The sequence below is a fragment of the Eleginops maclovinus genome, chromosome 5 (assembly GCF_036324505.1).
Source record: "Eleginops maclovinus isolate JMC-PN-2008 ecotype Puerto Natales chromosome 5, JC_Emac_rtc_rv5, whole genome shotgun sequence".
In the NCBI taxonomy this organism is placed as follows: domain Eukaryota; kingdom Metazoa; phylum Chordata; class Actinopteri; order Perciformes; family Eleginopidae; genus Eleginops; species Eleginops maclovinus.
Genome location: NC_086353.1, coordinates 3,784,738 through 3,798,567, shown reverse-complemented (window position 1 = coordinate 3,798,567; position 13,830 = coordinate 3,784,738).

The window sequence follows — 13,830 nt, the reverse complement described above, 5'->3', positions numbered from 1 at the left end:
CTTCTCTTCTAGCTCAATTCACAAAACAAAATCAGCAATTTAATTCAAAGCGATTCGTTTGATTCGTAAATGTTGAATTTTCTTTTCAGTATTTACTACTTTCATACAAACACATTCATATTTTGGTTTGTTTGTTTATTGGCAAAAGGAGAATTCCATGTTGTTTATGACTAATACTTCACATAAACATAATTGTACATCTTTAATTATTCTAATCAATACAACCATCACAAGTTCACCTTCATGTATAAAAACATACTGTATGTTGCCATTAAATATAAACAGTAATGAATCACTTTTCAAGAACACACGCATGTTGTATGTGAATGTATGTTATCATTGCATATCAGAACATGTATTTTTCCACATGGTATGAGCATTTGCAATGATACAAACTACAACGCTGCAGTCAGTATCGTCATGCCAACAGAGACAGGCCAACAAGCGGAAAGACATTTTGACAGTTGGAGGATTTAGATGATTGACAGCATGAGAGAAGAAAATGATGGAGGTGAGTGGGAAGTTTCTGTGGGGTTACTTCTGACCCTCTGTGAATGTCATCTGCGCACATTTTTAAAATGTGAGAGACCTTTGGGATTTTAGACTTTGTCCGCCATTGACATGCATGGAAACCTATATAACACACTACAGGAGGACAGAAAGAAAGCAGGGCTGCATATTTTACCGTTTGGTCAAATGAAATACATAAGACTTCAGAAAAACACATTTTCTTTACGCTCCCCCTGACCAGCAACCGTCCAATCGCAGCTTAGCAACTGTAACTATGCGCGGCCAATCTGTCAAGGTTTGGATTTAGAAGTCGACGTTTTTTGGCTCAAAATACAAAGCCTTATATGAAATAAAAGGACCCATTGTTTCAGAAATTACTATGAATTTCTGGTGGAAAATGTGCCACTGCTATCGTAACCTGCATATTGAAATGTTCCCACGGTAGAAGAAAGAGAACCTCGATTAGGCATACGTTGGCAGGCCTTAGCGAACACAAACATTTGCTAAAGTCTCGGGGCTGTATGAAATCTTACAGTAGAGTCATTCCATTATAGGATGCACAGTGTGTACGATACACACCGCTCTGTTCACATGCAAGAATTTATTCTGAAAAGAAATAATGGTCTTTAAAAAGGAAATCAGTCAAAATCTGGTTAGCTGGGATCATCTAAATAAATACATAGCGATTTAAAAGGCTTTATTCGTCCTCTGGACATTACCTACAGCGTCGTTTTGGCAATGAAAATACTCTCAGGCTCCTCCAACATATACTTACCATGAAAGTCAAAGGCATAAAACAGTGCAATAAATAGTGCATGACGAAACGGTTGGAGTAGGTTGCAGGAATAAGTGAAGCACCACCTTGAATATGACTTTAAAACTTATTTAAAATGTGAAGTTAATTTAGGCTCCTCTAACAATGCAACTTTTAATATACTTAACATAAAAGGAATCAAGTAGTCCAATAAGTAAGTTGCAGGAATATTTATTGGCAAAATGAACAATGAATATGCAATGTTGGAGAAGTAGACGACACGACTGCCATCTTGAAAATAACTTATTGATTACAATTCATTCAGATGTAAATGTAATCATGACGAATGTGTGCGCAAGTTTGAAACAACAACTTTTAAAAAACACTGATGAACTGATGCAAATCACTAAGTGAAACCCTGATGAAAGTGTGTGTGTGTGTGTGTGTGTGTGTGTGTGTGTGTGTGTGTGTGTGTGTGTGTGTGTGTGTGTGTGTGTGTGTGTGTGTGTGTGTGTGTGTGTGTGTGTGTGTGTGTGTGTGTGTGTGTGTGTGTGTGTGTGTGTGTGTGTGTGTGTGTGTGTGTGTGTGTGTGTGTGTGTTATAATCTGTGTCATGTGTGTCTGGGTCTGCAGGCCCGGGGGACCAAAGTCTCCTTTGATTCGGAACGAAAGGCCAGCGGTGGCAGCGGGGACTATCCGAGGCGATAGAAAACATGAAAGCAGGCGCCGTAATTATGCTTAACCCTCACCCCTTAAGGAGAGATTTGGTGATGCAACATCCCTCTGCCTAGATGAGGCTGAAAAATAACACCAGCATCTCCCTCTACCTATCGTACATCTACATAAAACAACATGTGAATGCGGAAAATGATGGAGGAGAAGGAAGGAGGAAAGAACACTTGAAATCTTGAAAGCAGTTCTCTGAAAGGCTCTTATTTTGAAATTAAACCAACTCCATTTTGAGTTTGGACATGCAGCACATCACCACCTTCCATACCGCTGTTCACACTCACATGAATGTCACCACACACACACACACACACATGGAGACGTGCTCATGTATCTTGATGCCGTAATAACGCTAATGATATCCCATGGGTACCTCAGAGTATAAAGGAGGGACTGGAGACGGAGAGTGGGAGAGAAAGAGTGGGAGAGTAAGAGTCTTTGTGAACAGTATGCTCTCATCTCTGTTGGCAGGAACGCCATTTGTGAGTCTGTATGATGTTTAAATAGAGACAGCCACTGACGCGTGCGCACACACACCCTCAGATACACAGATGAGTGTGTGTGCGCCAACTAGAAGAGACAGAGACTGGGGGAATGGAGAAGAAAAGAGGATTTAAGCGACCCTGGCAGGCTCTCACACTGTTTTTAGGTCAATGACAAGAAGCCTATTCAACGCACACACACACACACACACACACACACACACACACACACACACACACACACACACATATGCACAAGTGAAAAAGTACACAAACACTTTCAGCGGTGCACACACGGGCTGTGCATAGGCGCAAAATATACTTAGCTGCATTTACTGTCAGCCCTCAACAAAGGATATCTGTAACGGCACTAGAAAGGCTTGACAGATATCACACTCTCAGCAGTTTGGTTATTTATTCTCCCCTCCGTGTCCATCGCTCCCGCAAACATGTAAACAAGAGTTTGCTGATGCTGTTTTTCTCATGGAACTGCTCCATTTCCTGTCCTCGTTTGGACACTGTGTACTCCTGACCCACAATCTTGGCCCGGGTTCAAAGGGACAGTGTGTGTGTTTGTGTCAGTGTGTGTGTGTGTGTGTGTGTGTGTGTGTGTGTGTGTGTGTGTGTGTGTGCATATGTGTGTGAAGAAGGGAGCAGCCATACAGATCAAAGGGGGTTGAAACAGTCTGTCATCCCAATAGGAAGCATCAACTCTCATACATATTCAGCAGAGGGTGTGTGTGTGTGTGTGTATGTGTGTGTATGCGCGCGTGGGTGCGTGTGTGCGTGCGTATGTCACTCATTTGCTACTTCACTAATCAGTTCTCTAACTTCCTCTCCATTCAAATGATTTCAACAACATTAACCAGTAGAGTCTGATAAAGAGTTTTGGTCTGAGCGCTATAAGTATTGACTTCACTGGATTTCAAACTTGCATAATGTTCGTTAACCTTTTAGAAAATGTCTTGTATGAAAAAACAAGAAATGACTTGAATTGGACTAAATCAAATCGAGTTTTATTGCACCTTTCATACAGAGTGGTAACACAAAGACTATCTCCTCCTTGTCCAGTTAATAATCAGTGCAGCACATACTGTAGCTTTGCGATTAAAAAATATACATCTGTAGATACATTCATGCACATATACTGCATACACATACACACGTACATAAATACTTATGTACAAGCATGGGTTTTGTGTTCTGAGCAAAGTGCATCTGCTTAAGAACTAAGTCAATAAATAATAGGTATTAAAAAACTGTAGAAGTTGCACACTATATGGAAAGGGACCCCTTAAGTTCTTGTCCCAAATTCAAAAGATAGACCAGATCCCTGGGGTTGGATGAAACGCTATGTGTAACTTTTATTTAAAAACACGCTCTTATCTTAAACTAATATTACATCATCAATAACTCACACAGGAGAGGCATGAATAATTGAAGATGGTGTAGGCGGATCTAACTCGTAATATATTAATGAGAACTTGTGTTGGAAACATGTAATCCTAAATGCCAAGTTACATAATAGGCTAACAACTTGTTCCCCTAAGAAAACTACATGCGCACAAATGGGGACTGTGGGAATTATTGCTGATAAATATTCAAATAATGAGTGATTTTTGATATTCGGTCAAATTCAATCTCATATTTTTGCTATATTTTGCGAATTTCTTTTAGAACTGCACAGCTCTTCCACTTTAAAAATGCTGTGGATATTTAATCCGAGTAAAATCAGTCAATAAATTCAGAGTAAAATTGCATATTTTCTGTTGAGTTTCTTGTTCCCTGTAAAATGTATTGTGTACAATCCCTTACTACTGCAAATAGTGTATTAAGGTTATTGGGATGATGCAAAATGTATGAGAGTTGGCAGTGTCCTTTTCTTCGTTCAAAAACAGGAAGCTGGTTAAAGGCCAAACTGTGTCAACAGTGGATGAGATGCGAAGAGAGAGACCAATAAATCCAGAGTCTTACTGTCGATGGTTCCTCTGGGCGTATATGAGAATATCCAGTAAAGTGAAGAAAACAGTGAGGGTAAATCCAAGGGGGAAAAGGTGAAGATTAAAAAAGAAAATCAATCATAGCTCCTCCGGGGATCAGTTCGCTGCCTGGCAGCACCCGCTTGCTCGAGTGGGAAATCCAGCTGCTCCTGAATACCAAACTCACTCTCTCTCATACAAACGTGCTTTTCTCTCAGAGCAAAGATACAGATTTCAGAAACTGGATTAGATTCCAAATATTTCCCCTTTTTATATTTGTGTTTTATCCTTTTTGTTATTTATTCTGGTTTCTTCGGTGTGTGTTTACCCACAACCACAGGTGTCGCTTTTTTATCTTCTCACCTTTCTGTAAAGCTTCTCAATCTATAACATAAAGACAATATGGAATGTGGCTTTAACATTACACCGCTGCTTAGCTACAGGGCTTACAGACATCATGTGCCAAAAGATTTGGATGCCAAAAGCTTTTAACCACCTGCCTGCATTCAGTACATCTACAGTATCTACGGTGACAACAGGTGCAAACGCGCTACAACGGCCCAAAACATTTCCATTAGGAGAGATGCGCTGTAGCATTAGAACCAATTCAAATATCAAAACACAAATGAGCTAAAGAAGAAACATCCACGCCAACTTGACAAAACATGCGTAGGGTTAATTATAAGTGTTGCATAAACAAAATGCTGCAAGAAACTCAAACACAATGAAAGCTGTTTCCAGGGGACACTAAAGAGTGACGCACACAGCTGGAAACAACTGTCACTGTTGTTGGAGAACTACTTAGTTTGATCACATGATTCCTTCCAATACTTTTACATCAAATCAGTAGTCGGCCAACCAATGAAAATATGTGAAATTCAAGGGCAGGAATGATACAGTATTTACTAAAAAGAGCAGTATAATCGGCCCCTTCTGTCTGATAGACTACAGTAAACACACATTGAGTCAGCATGTTTGGACTGATCAATTCAATTTATCGTAAATATTCTGTTTAGATGTTGGATATATTTCAATATGCTCACTACTGAAAAGCAGGACATTTCCTTCTGTTTTGAATGGGTTTAAACAGTTTTGAAAACAGTGTCTTAGCATTTAAAGAATGAGTTGAGTTCATGGATTCTGGAAAATGTGAAGATTGTGCTAATTATTTTTGTGTGAAAGCAATGAAAAACCATTCACACTGACCACATTGACCTCTGTTTCACTGTCTGTTTGAAGACTCTGACTAATCCAATCAAAAACACTTGAAATAATTCCTCTTCCACAAACAAACAAGAGTCTGTGTCAGGCCTTGTTAGATAAAACAAATGTTAGTGTGTTGATTTCTGGCCTCCATTACATCCAAGGCTTGAGACTGGATTATTTCCAACAAGCTTCTAATTATACGCTTTCAGATGCTGACAAATATTGTGATGCATGAAGAAGTTGTTTCTTAAATCTCCTTAAAGCTACTGCACATCTTAATAGAGCCTTTTAAACACCTTAAAGATTTCAGCTCGCACTCTTAAATGGTTTGGTGACAGAGGGGAGAATCAGATTGCTGGGGATGTAACATCTGTAATGGAGATGGTAATCTGTTTTATAGCACACTCAATATTCCGCTATGCCAAAACCCTGCCGCACTCTTCGTGTTATTTTGAAGATTTTGCTTTTTATTGTCGCTTTGTATTGTCTTTAACATTCAAGCGAAACACTGACATGTGGTGACAAATCACTCGGAAGCTGCTTTGGAGTTTCACTGTAAACGCAGAAGGAGTCGAAGAATGAAGAGTTTCAATAAAATCAACTAAATGCTAGAAACGCTCCATGGTAAAACCTAATGGCTGCCATAACTCAAAGGCACCTCAGCACTTCCCTATAGACCTTGTATCCGTGTGTGTGTGTGTGTGTGTGTGTGTGTGTGTGTGTGTGTGTGTGTGTGTGTGTGTGTGTGTGTGTGTGTGTGTGTGTGTGTGTGTGTGTGTGTGTGTGTGTGTGTGTGTGTGTGTGTGTGTGTGGGCGTGTGTGTGAAACATTGATTTATCTGTTCTCAGACGATTTAAACAGTGTCTGTTTTAAGTGAGTCCATTTAATGGGCTTCTATGTCATGCAGGATGCTTCAGCTGTGGAGTTATTCAAATTGAAAAACAAAGCAAACACAGAGACAATTCATCTGTGACATAAAAACAAAACAATCCATGAAAATGTGTTTTTTATTTGATTACAGGATTGAAATGGTTTTGTTCGAACAAAGACATCCAGGAAGAGCCGAGAAAGTAAACAACCCCTTTACTTAAATAGAAGTACCTTTAGCGCACTGTAAACATACTCAGCAGACGAAAGTCCTGCATTAAACATGTGTAAAATTAAGTAAGTGTCATGAGTAAAGTAAAAGCAAGTAAAAATATCTCAAGGTTTTAAAAACAAACTCCCCAGAAACTCAAAATGATTCTAAACAAAAAAGAAAACACTTTTAAAGCGTCATTCTTTTCTAGCTCTCTTCAAAACCTGTTTTTGTATTTTATAATATTACAAAACATGGCATTTTCTAAACTCTCAAGATAAAAGTAGTTGAGTAAAATGTCCAATACCTCCCTCATCACTGTAGTATAAAATGGCGTGAAAACGAAATACTCGAGTAAAGTTCAAGTACCTTTATTTTACATAATACATGTACTAATGTGTGTGTGTGTGTGTGTGTGTGTGTGTGTGTGTGTGTGTGTGTGTGTGTGTGTGTGTGTGTGTGTGTGTGTGTGTGTGTGTGTGTGTGTGTGTGTGTCTTCTGGGATCTCCTGGTGCCCGTCCCGTGTAAAATCTTCCGTCTCTGCAAAAATATGCCCTCAAGCAACAAAAGACAGGATTAGTTTAAGAGCGTGCGTGCGCATAGATGTCCATGCACATGTCTTTGTCTGAGCACCTGCATGAGTATTTGTGTGCAGTGTGTGTGTGTCAAGGACAGCTGTTCCTCCTGCTTCTTGTTAGGGCCTCAGGCAAATCCCCGTCCAGCCTGTCCAAACGCTCCTTTCTTCCGGGGACAGCAATAGACTCATCGTTCTCCGCCCTTAATAAATCCTTCCCGGCGGCAATCAACACAATCTGAAACCCACACCGCTCCAAATTTCTGTTTGTCTAATTTCAGAGCTGGCAGTCCAAGACTTGGAAGTGTTGAATATAATATCGTCTCTGCCTGCATATTTCAAACCTCCCTGCTTGTAGATACTGCACAGAGTGGGTGAGTCTGGGTAGATAACGTCTGTCTGGCTGCATTTGAGAAAAATCAGGACACAGAGAAGACAGAAGTGTGTATGGCAAGCATTAATACCATAATTCAAATGTATAATTTATCGTGCTGCTTCTTATCTTTTTCTACATTGAATGTGACCTTATTTAACTTCCATTTTATTAACGTGTCCTCGCATCTTTTTTAATACTGTTTTATTTATTTTTATGCTTCATCTGTTCTGCCACCTTTGCTGTGAGAATTTCAATTTCCTCTCTGTGGGATGACAGGGATTTTTTACTGAACTTTTTAATATAACCAAATGAAAGTAAAAAAAATACAACAAGTGACCTAAAATTGAAGTAGGATTTGTTCTGATTATTAGGAGAAATTATTAGTTATTTAATTTAATTAAAACCAATAATATTGCCTTCTAATCAAGCAGAATTCTCCAGGTCTGACAAGTGAAGCTACTGTATTCCTAAGTGCCTTAAACTTGCATTCACTCTAATGTCCAGCAGGGGGCGACTCCACTGGTTAAAGATACAAGCCAAATTGTATAGAAGTCTACGAGAAAGAGACCCTTACTTTTTACTTGTTCAGGTCAAATAAGGTCATGGACTTAACTGCTCGTGTAAAGTCTACTTTAATACAGCATGATGTTCATTTAGTTAATTTAGACATTTTTGAGAAATAAACGATAAAAGAGGGTATCCTTTAGGGTGTGGCTGCCTTGTGACTGACAGGTAGCTTCTGCTGTTGTTAGGTTATGGTGTTGTCATTGTTTTTGTCTTAAACTAATGAAAGTGTGTTTACTGCTTAAAACGTCTTATTCATCATTCAATTGTACTTTGGGTAACCCTCTCCAAAACCAAGATAGAAACTGTAGTCCACAAACCAGCGGTGGTAACATTGTCCACCTTTTTAGATACCCTTACTACCATAGTATTTGCAATGCCAGAACAATATTTAGTCCTTAAGCATAATGTGTCAAATGCAATATGGCAAAAATACCAGGATGTCTGCTACTACTGCACCCAGTGGCAGTTTGAAAGCCAGCATGCTTTCCAGAAACACAACAATTTGCACAGAGGATATATGAGGTTAAGGGTTCAAGTTTCGGGTGCCGTCTCAGGACAAACAAGCAGCAGAATGTACTCAAAGTAAACAAATAAAACGCGTGGGATTTGGAAAGCAGTCTATTTCTCGTGACTTGAATGTCCACTTAACCCGAACCAGCAGCAATGGTCCAATCCGACGACTCTAACAAGGCATGGATTTCTTCACATGTTGAAAAACACCAAGCAACACTCAGCATTTAGATCAAGACAGAAAAGACAGAGAAAGTGTAATTATGTTTAATGTGTGAAGTTTTGTCAGCTCTTTTTGTGTGTTTAATTACTTTTGCTTCATGTTATTTTAATTGTTCTGTCCCTGTATGTCTCATTTTCACTTACTGGCTACATCGTAAAAAAATTGCACCCCGAAAAACTCCCAGCTAAGCATTTTACCAGCATTTCGGAAAACTTTTCTTTCAGCTTACGGCGGCTTTTCAGCTATGCATTTAAACCACCCCACTCCCCCCTGAGGTTTTACCTGCAGCTACCATAAATACACAGAATCTCATAAAGGAATATTAGGAAAGATTTGGCTCCCACTTTTCTCTCTGCGGAATAAAAGGCTGTAGATTCAAAACCACACACAGACACAGATGCCTCTCTAGAGGGCAGTTACCTAAGCGCTACAAAATGTTTAGGCAAGGTGGGAACCAGCAAAGGTAAGTGTGGATGTTCCTAAGATCTTCTAATGATTACTAATGCATGCTGCTGCACCATCCTTTAACCTCTCTGCAGAAACACAGCCAATGTTGGTTATTCCCAGCATGTGAGGTTCTTTATTTTGTCTCGTTTAAAACTCAATACTGCACAGAGGTTCAGTCTTGCTGCACATTTGGGGTGTCTTTTTAGTCTTGGGGTTTTAAAGAGGACATATTATGTTCAGTTTCAGGTTCTTATTTGTATTTTGTGCCTTTACTGGGACATGTTTACATTCAAAAAGCTCTTTATTGTTCTCATACTGCCTGTGCTACAGCACCTCTTTTCTAGCCAATAGAAGCGCTAGTGATACATAGTGATGTCACTATGTTACAGAAGTAGTAATTAGGCTCATACGATGTCACATTTTTCACTCTTTGTTTCCCTATTTCGTTTTTTTGTGACCATTTTTTTATTATTTCCTTGTCCTCACAGAGGGTATACATGAATACAAATGATAAAGACAATAATATAATACTATTAGTTAATTTTTAAGATAAATGCAACCTTAAACTTGCACTAGGGTATGAATCCATCTATTTTTTGCGACTAAAATTTAAATATAATGTGTTTTTTATGTAAAGCAAACAGCCCCAATACTATCCTCAGTAGACATTGTGCTTTATAAATACGCCTGGCTTTCCAGTCTGCTGTGATACCATCTGTAATGCATTAGCAGGAAAAAGAAACATACCTCCATTTCCCCTGAAATTACTTTGGCAGGTAACACCGCAGAAATGCCCATACTGAAGATATCACACCGGACCCCTGCTGATTGGAGTCAAACTTAATACGGCAAAGATTATTTTTTGCTTTGCCCTGAGACGAGACCTCTGCAGGAACCTTTTCCTCGACTGAACCAGAGTTCAGGACTTTCGAATTGTCCCTCCGGAAAGCAGAAGCTGATCCAAACAAAAGAAGAGAGAAATAAATCCCAAAGAAATTACATTTTTGAGCAGCAGAGTGAACACGAGGCTTTCACTGTGGACAAGGAAAAGAGGATGACTAAGAGAAATGTCAGATATTTATCCTAGGGTCCCATTATGCTCATTTTCCTCAGGGGATGCATTGTTAGCTAATTAGACTTCAAAAGACTAATAGATTCATGTGTATTGATTTGTCCTCTACACTGCATACACACATACTTTAAAGTGCCCTATTGTAGTCATCGTCAGCTTCATATTTGTATTGTTTGCCTCTCCTGGGACATGTCTCCATGCTTTAATGTCCAAAAAGCTCTTTATTTTTCTCATACTGCCTGTGCTGCAGCTCCTCTTTTCACCCTCTGTCTGAAACCAGAGACCAGTCTGCTCTGATTGGTTAGCTGGCCGGTCAATCGACCTATAAATATCCTGCCCCTTAGCCTATCATGTAAAATGTGTAGTGCTTGTCAATAAAGTGTGAGTGTTACACAGTGATGTCAGCATGTTGCAGAAGTGTACAAAGGAGTCCAATGGAGGCATTTCAGGCAGGGGGATTTCAAACTTTGCAGACCATTTACATGCACACAAACCTATAACACATTACAGGAAAGGAATAACCCAAACAGCATGACAGTGCCTCCTTAAATGTAAGTATTAAACCACAGTGTGATACACTCTGTGTTCTGGTACAACATCACAGCGCTTCTGTTCATGCTCTGTGTTGATTCATTTTTCTGAGAGCTTATTTATCAAATGGCAGCTACACGATTGTTTGTGTTTGGAAGGAAACATTCTAGAAATGTGCCGTATCCTCATATTCTATTCTGGAGAGCTGTTTGTTTGTTAATTATATTGTAAGAGGCTTATACTGTATGCTGCTGCGTGTATTTCTGACTAAAATGACATGCCGAGGTGTGAAGCGCCAGCCCCCAATCTGTGTGTGCTTATGTGTGTTGATAATGCATCTGTGCGTTTTGAAGTACAAATTGATTGACAATAATCAATGATTATGCTCTGTAATATGTGTGTGTGTGTGTGTGTGTGTGTGTGTGTGTGTGTGTGTGTGTGTGTGTGTGTGTGTGTCTTTGTGTGTGTGTGTGTGTGTGTGTGTGTGTGTGTGTGTGTGTGTGTGTGTGTGTGTGTGTGTGTGTGTGTGTGTGTGTGTGTGTGTGTGTGTGTGTGTGTGTGTTTAGCATTGTTTCTGTCCCTCAGGGGATGCATTGTGGGCAAATTAGTCTTCAAAATGTCTGTCTATTGATTTGAACTCTACACTGCATACACACATACTTTAAAGGGGCCCTATTGTGCTCTTCTTCAGCTTCATATTTGTATGCAGTGTCTCTCCTGGGACATGTCTCCATGCTTTAATGTTCAAAAAGCTCTTTATTTTTCTCATACCACCTCTTTTCACCCTCTGTCTGAAACCAGAGCCCAGTCTGCTCTGATTGGTTAGCTGGTCGGCTCTGTTGTGATTGGTCAACCGCTAAGAGATGTCCCGACCCTTAGCCTATCACGTACAATGTGTTGGATGTTCTCATCTACTATGTTACAGATGTAAACAAAGGAATCCAATGGAGGCGTTTCAGGCAGGTGGGGGGTGCATGTGGGAGAGAAACTCCCTCTGTGGGGAACTTTACATGCACACAGACATAACACACTACAGGAAAGGGAAAACCCCAGAAAAACCTTAATAGGGCCTCATTGCAAATACACACACACAAAGAAAATCATGCAAGAGATATGTCCAACAGAAGGTTTGACAGGTAAGCTGTATTAAAAGTCTAAAACATTACCATGTGTGATTGTCTAATTGCAATAAACCTTGATACACTCACTCTGAACATGAAGAAGGATTGAGTTGTGGATGCAGAGAACTCGCAGCAGTCATTAGGCTCAACTACTGTTGTGTTAACGTTTAGCAGGGAATACAAATATACAGGACGTTATATCGGTTTCTGCAGAGAGGCTTTTTCTGAGACTGCAGGGTTTGAATGGAGGTTAAAGGTCTTCTATAAAACCACATTTACTGTATGACACCAAGAATGTGCTTCTGTGAAGGTCAATGTGTTGTGACGTTGTTTATAAATGTGTTTGTGTGGATGGATTTTTGTTTGCTTTCCTATCCAAACACATATCTCAGCAAACCCTTAATGCTTCAAATGATTAGTAGAGACATTAATATGATAAAATGTTAACTCAGTGTTTTAGTAACTCTACTCCTGGACTCATTTCTTAATATTCAGTCCTCGTGAGTCCTCGGGGAGAGCATTAGTAGCAGCAGATGTCGGGTGATTGTAATATCCAAAAATCTCTCAGAGATATCAGTGATCTTTGCCATGCTGCCATGGTGGGTATCCCAAGAGCCGAGCAATTTATAAAATGATTCCTCCGAAAGCGTTATCTCTTTAAGAGCAGCAGTAAGTTCAGTTGTACATTTTACTTTAAAGAAATGTTATCTTCACTGTTTGGTTTACCCTTATCAACAGCACCATGTATGCAGATAGATTTTGCTCAGCATTTAAACCCAGATATTTCTGCCTACAAACACATACACTGGAGCTGAATGGGTCTTCATGTGTGGCTCTAAAAGTATTGAATAAAACAGAAACGTTTTCACAAAAAACATATAGTGAGCCATAGGCCTCACCGTAAGCAGAGTGCCTTTTCCATGTCATACAACTAAAATTCCCTTCACCTTCCTCAGACCGTGTCTATATCTCCAAAGCTCCACCAATTAAACTAAAACTTAATATATGTGGACGTCACAACTGAATATGAAACAACACACTGATTGAATCAATTCTGCAAACATTCATGATGTGTTATTTTGGTTAAAGTGATAAAAAAAATCTGTGTGTTTATGAGACTTCACTAGGTGTAATGTGAAAGATCTTACTCTTACGGATTAACTATCACACATCTCTGCACTTCCCCATTTGTGTTTTTTCTTTTGCATATTTACCGTTTTGGTTTAATGTTAGAAGGCGGCTGCTTCAGTAAAAAAGCTCCAAAACCAAACGTCCACCACCTGCCCAGCACCAAGCAGACAAAGTAAGTGACTAAATGGACTGATACTTCCCTGAGGAATTGTTAAAGACAAAAAGAGAGGTCTTGTACGTACATTTTTAGAGTCGTTAACTGTACGACATCAAGCATGTGTTTGTGTGAAGGTCAATGTGTTGTGACGTTGTTTATGAATGTGTTCCTGTGGATGGATTTTTGTTTGCTCTCCTATCTAAACACATATCTCAGCAAACCCAGAAGGCTTCAAGTGATTAGAACAAGGTATGAATATGATTAACGATCATGTGTTATTTTGGTTACAGTAGTACAAATTAATGTTTTCATAAGACGTGGTTAAATGTAAAAGGTGTTGCTTGTAGTGATGGATTCATTCTCACACTTCTCTGCAGTTTCTCT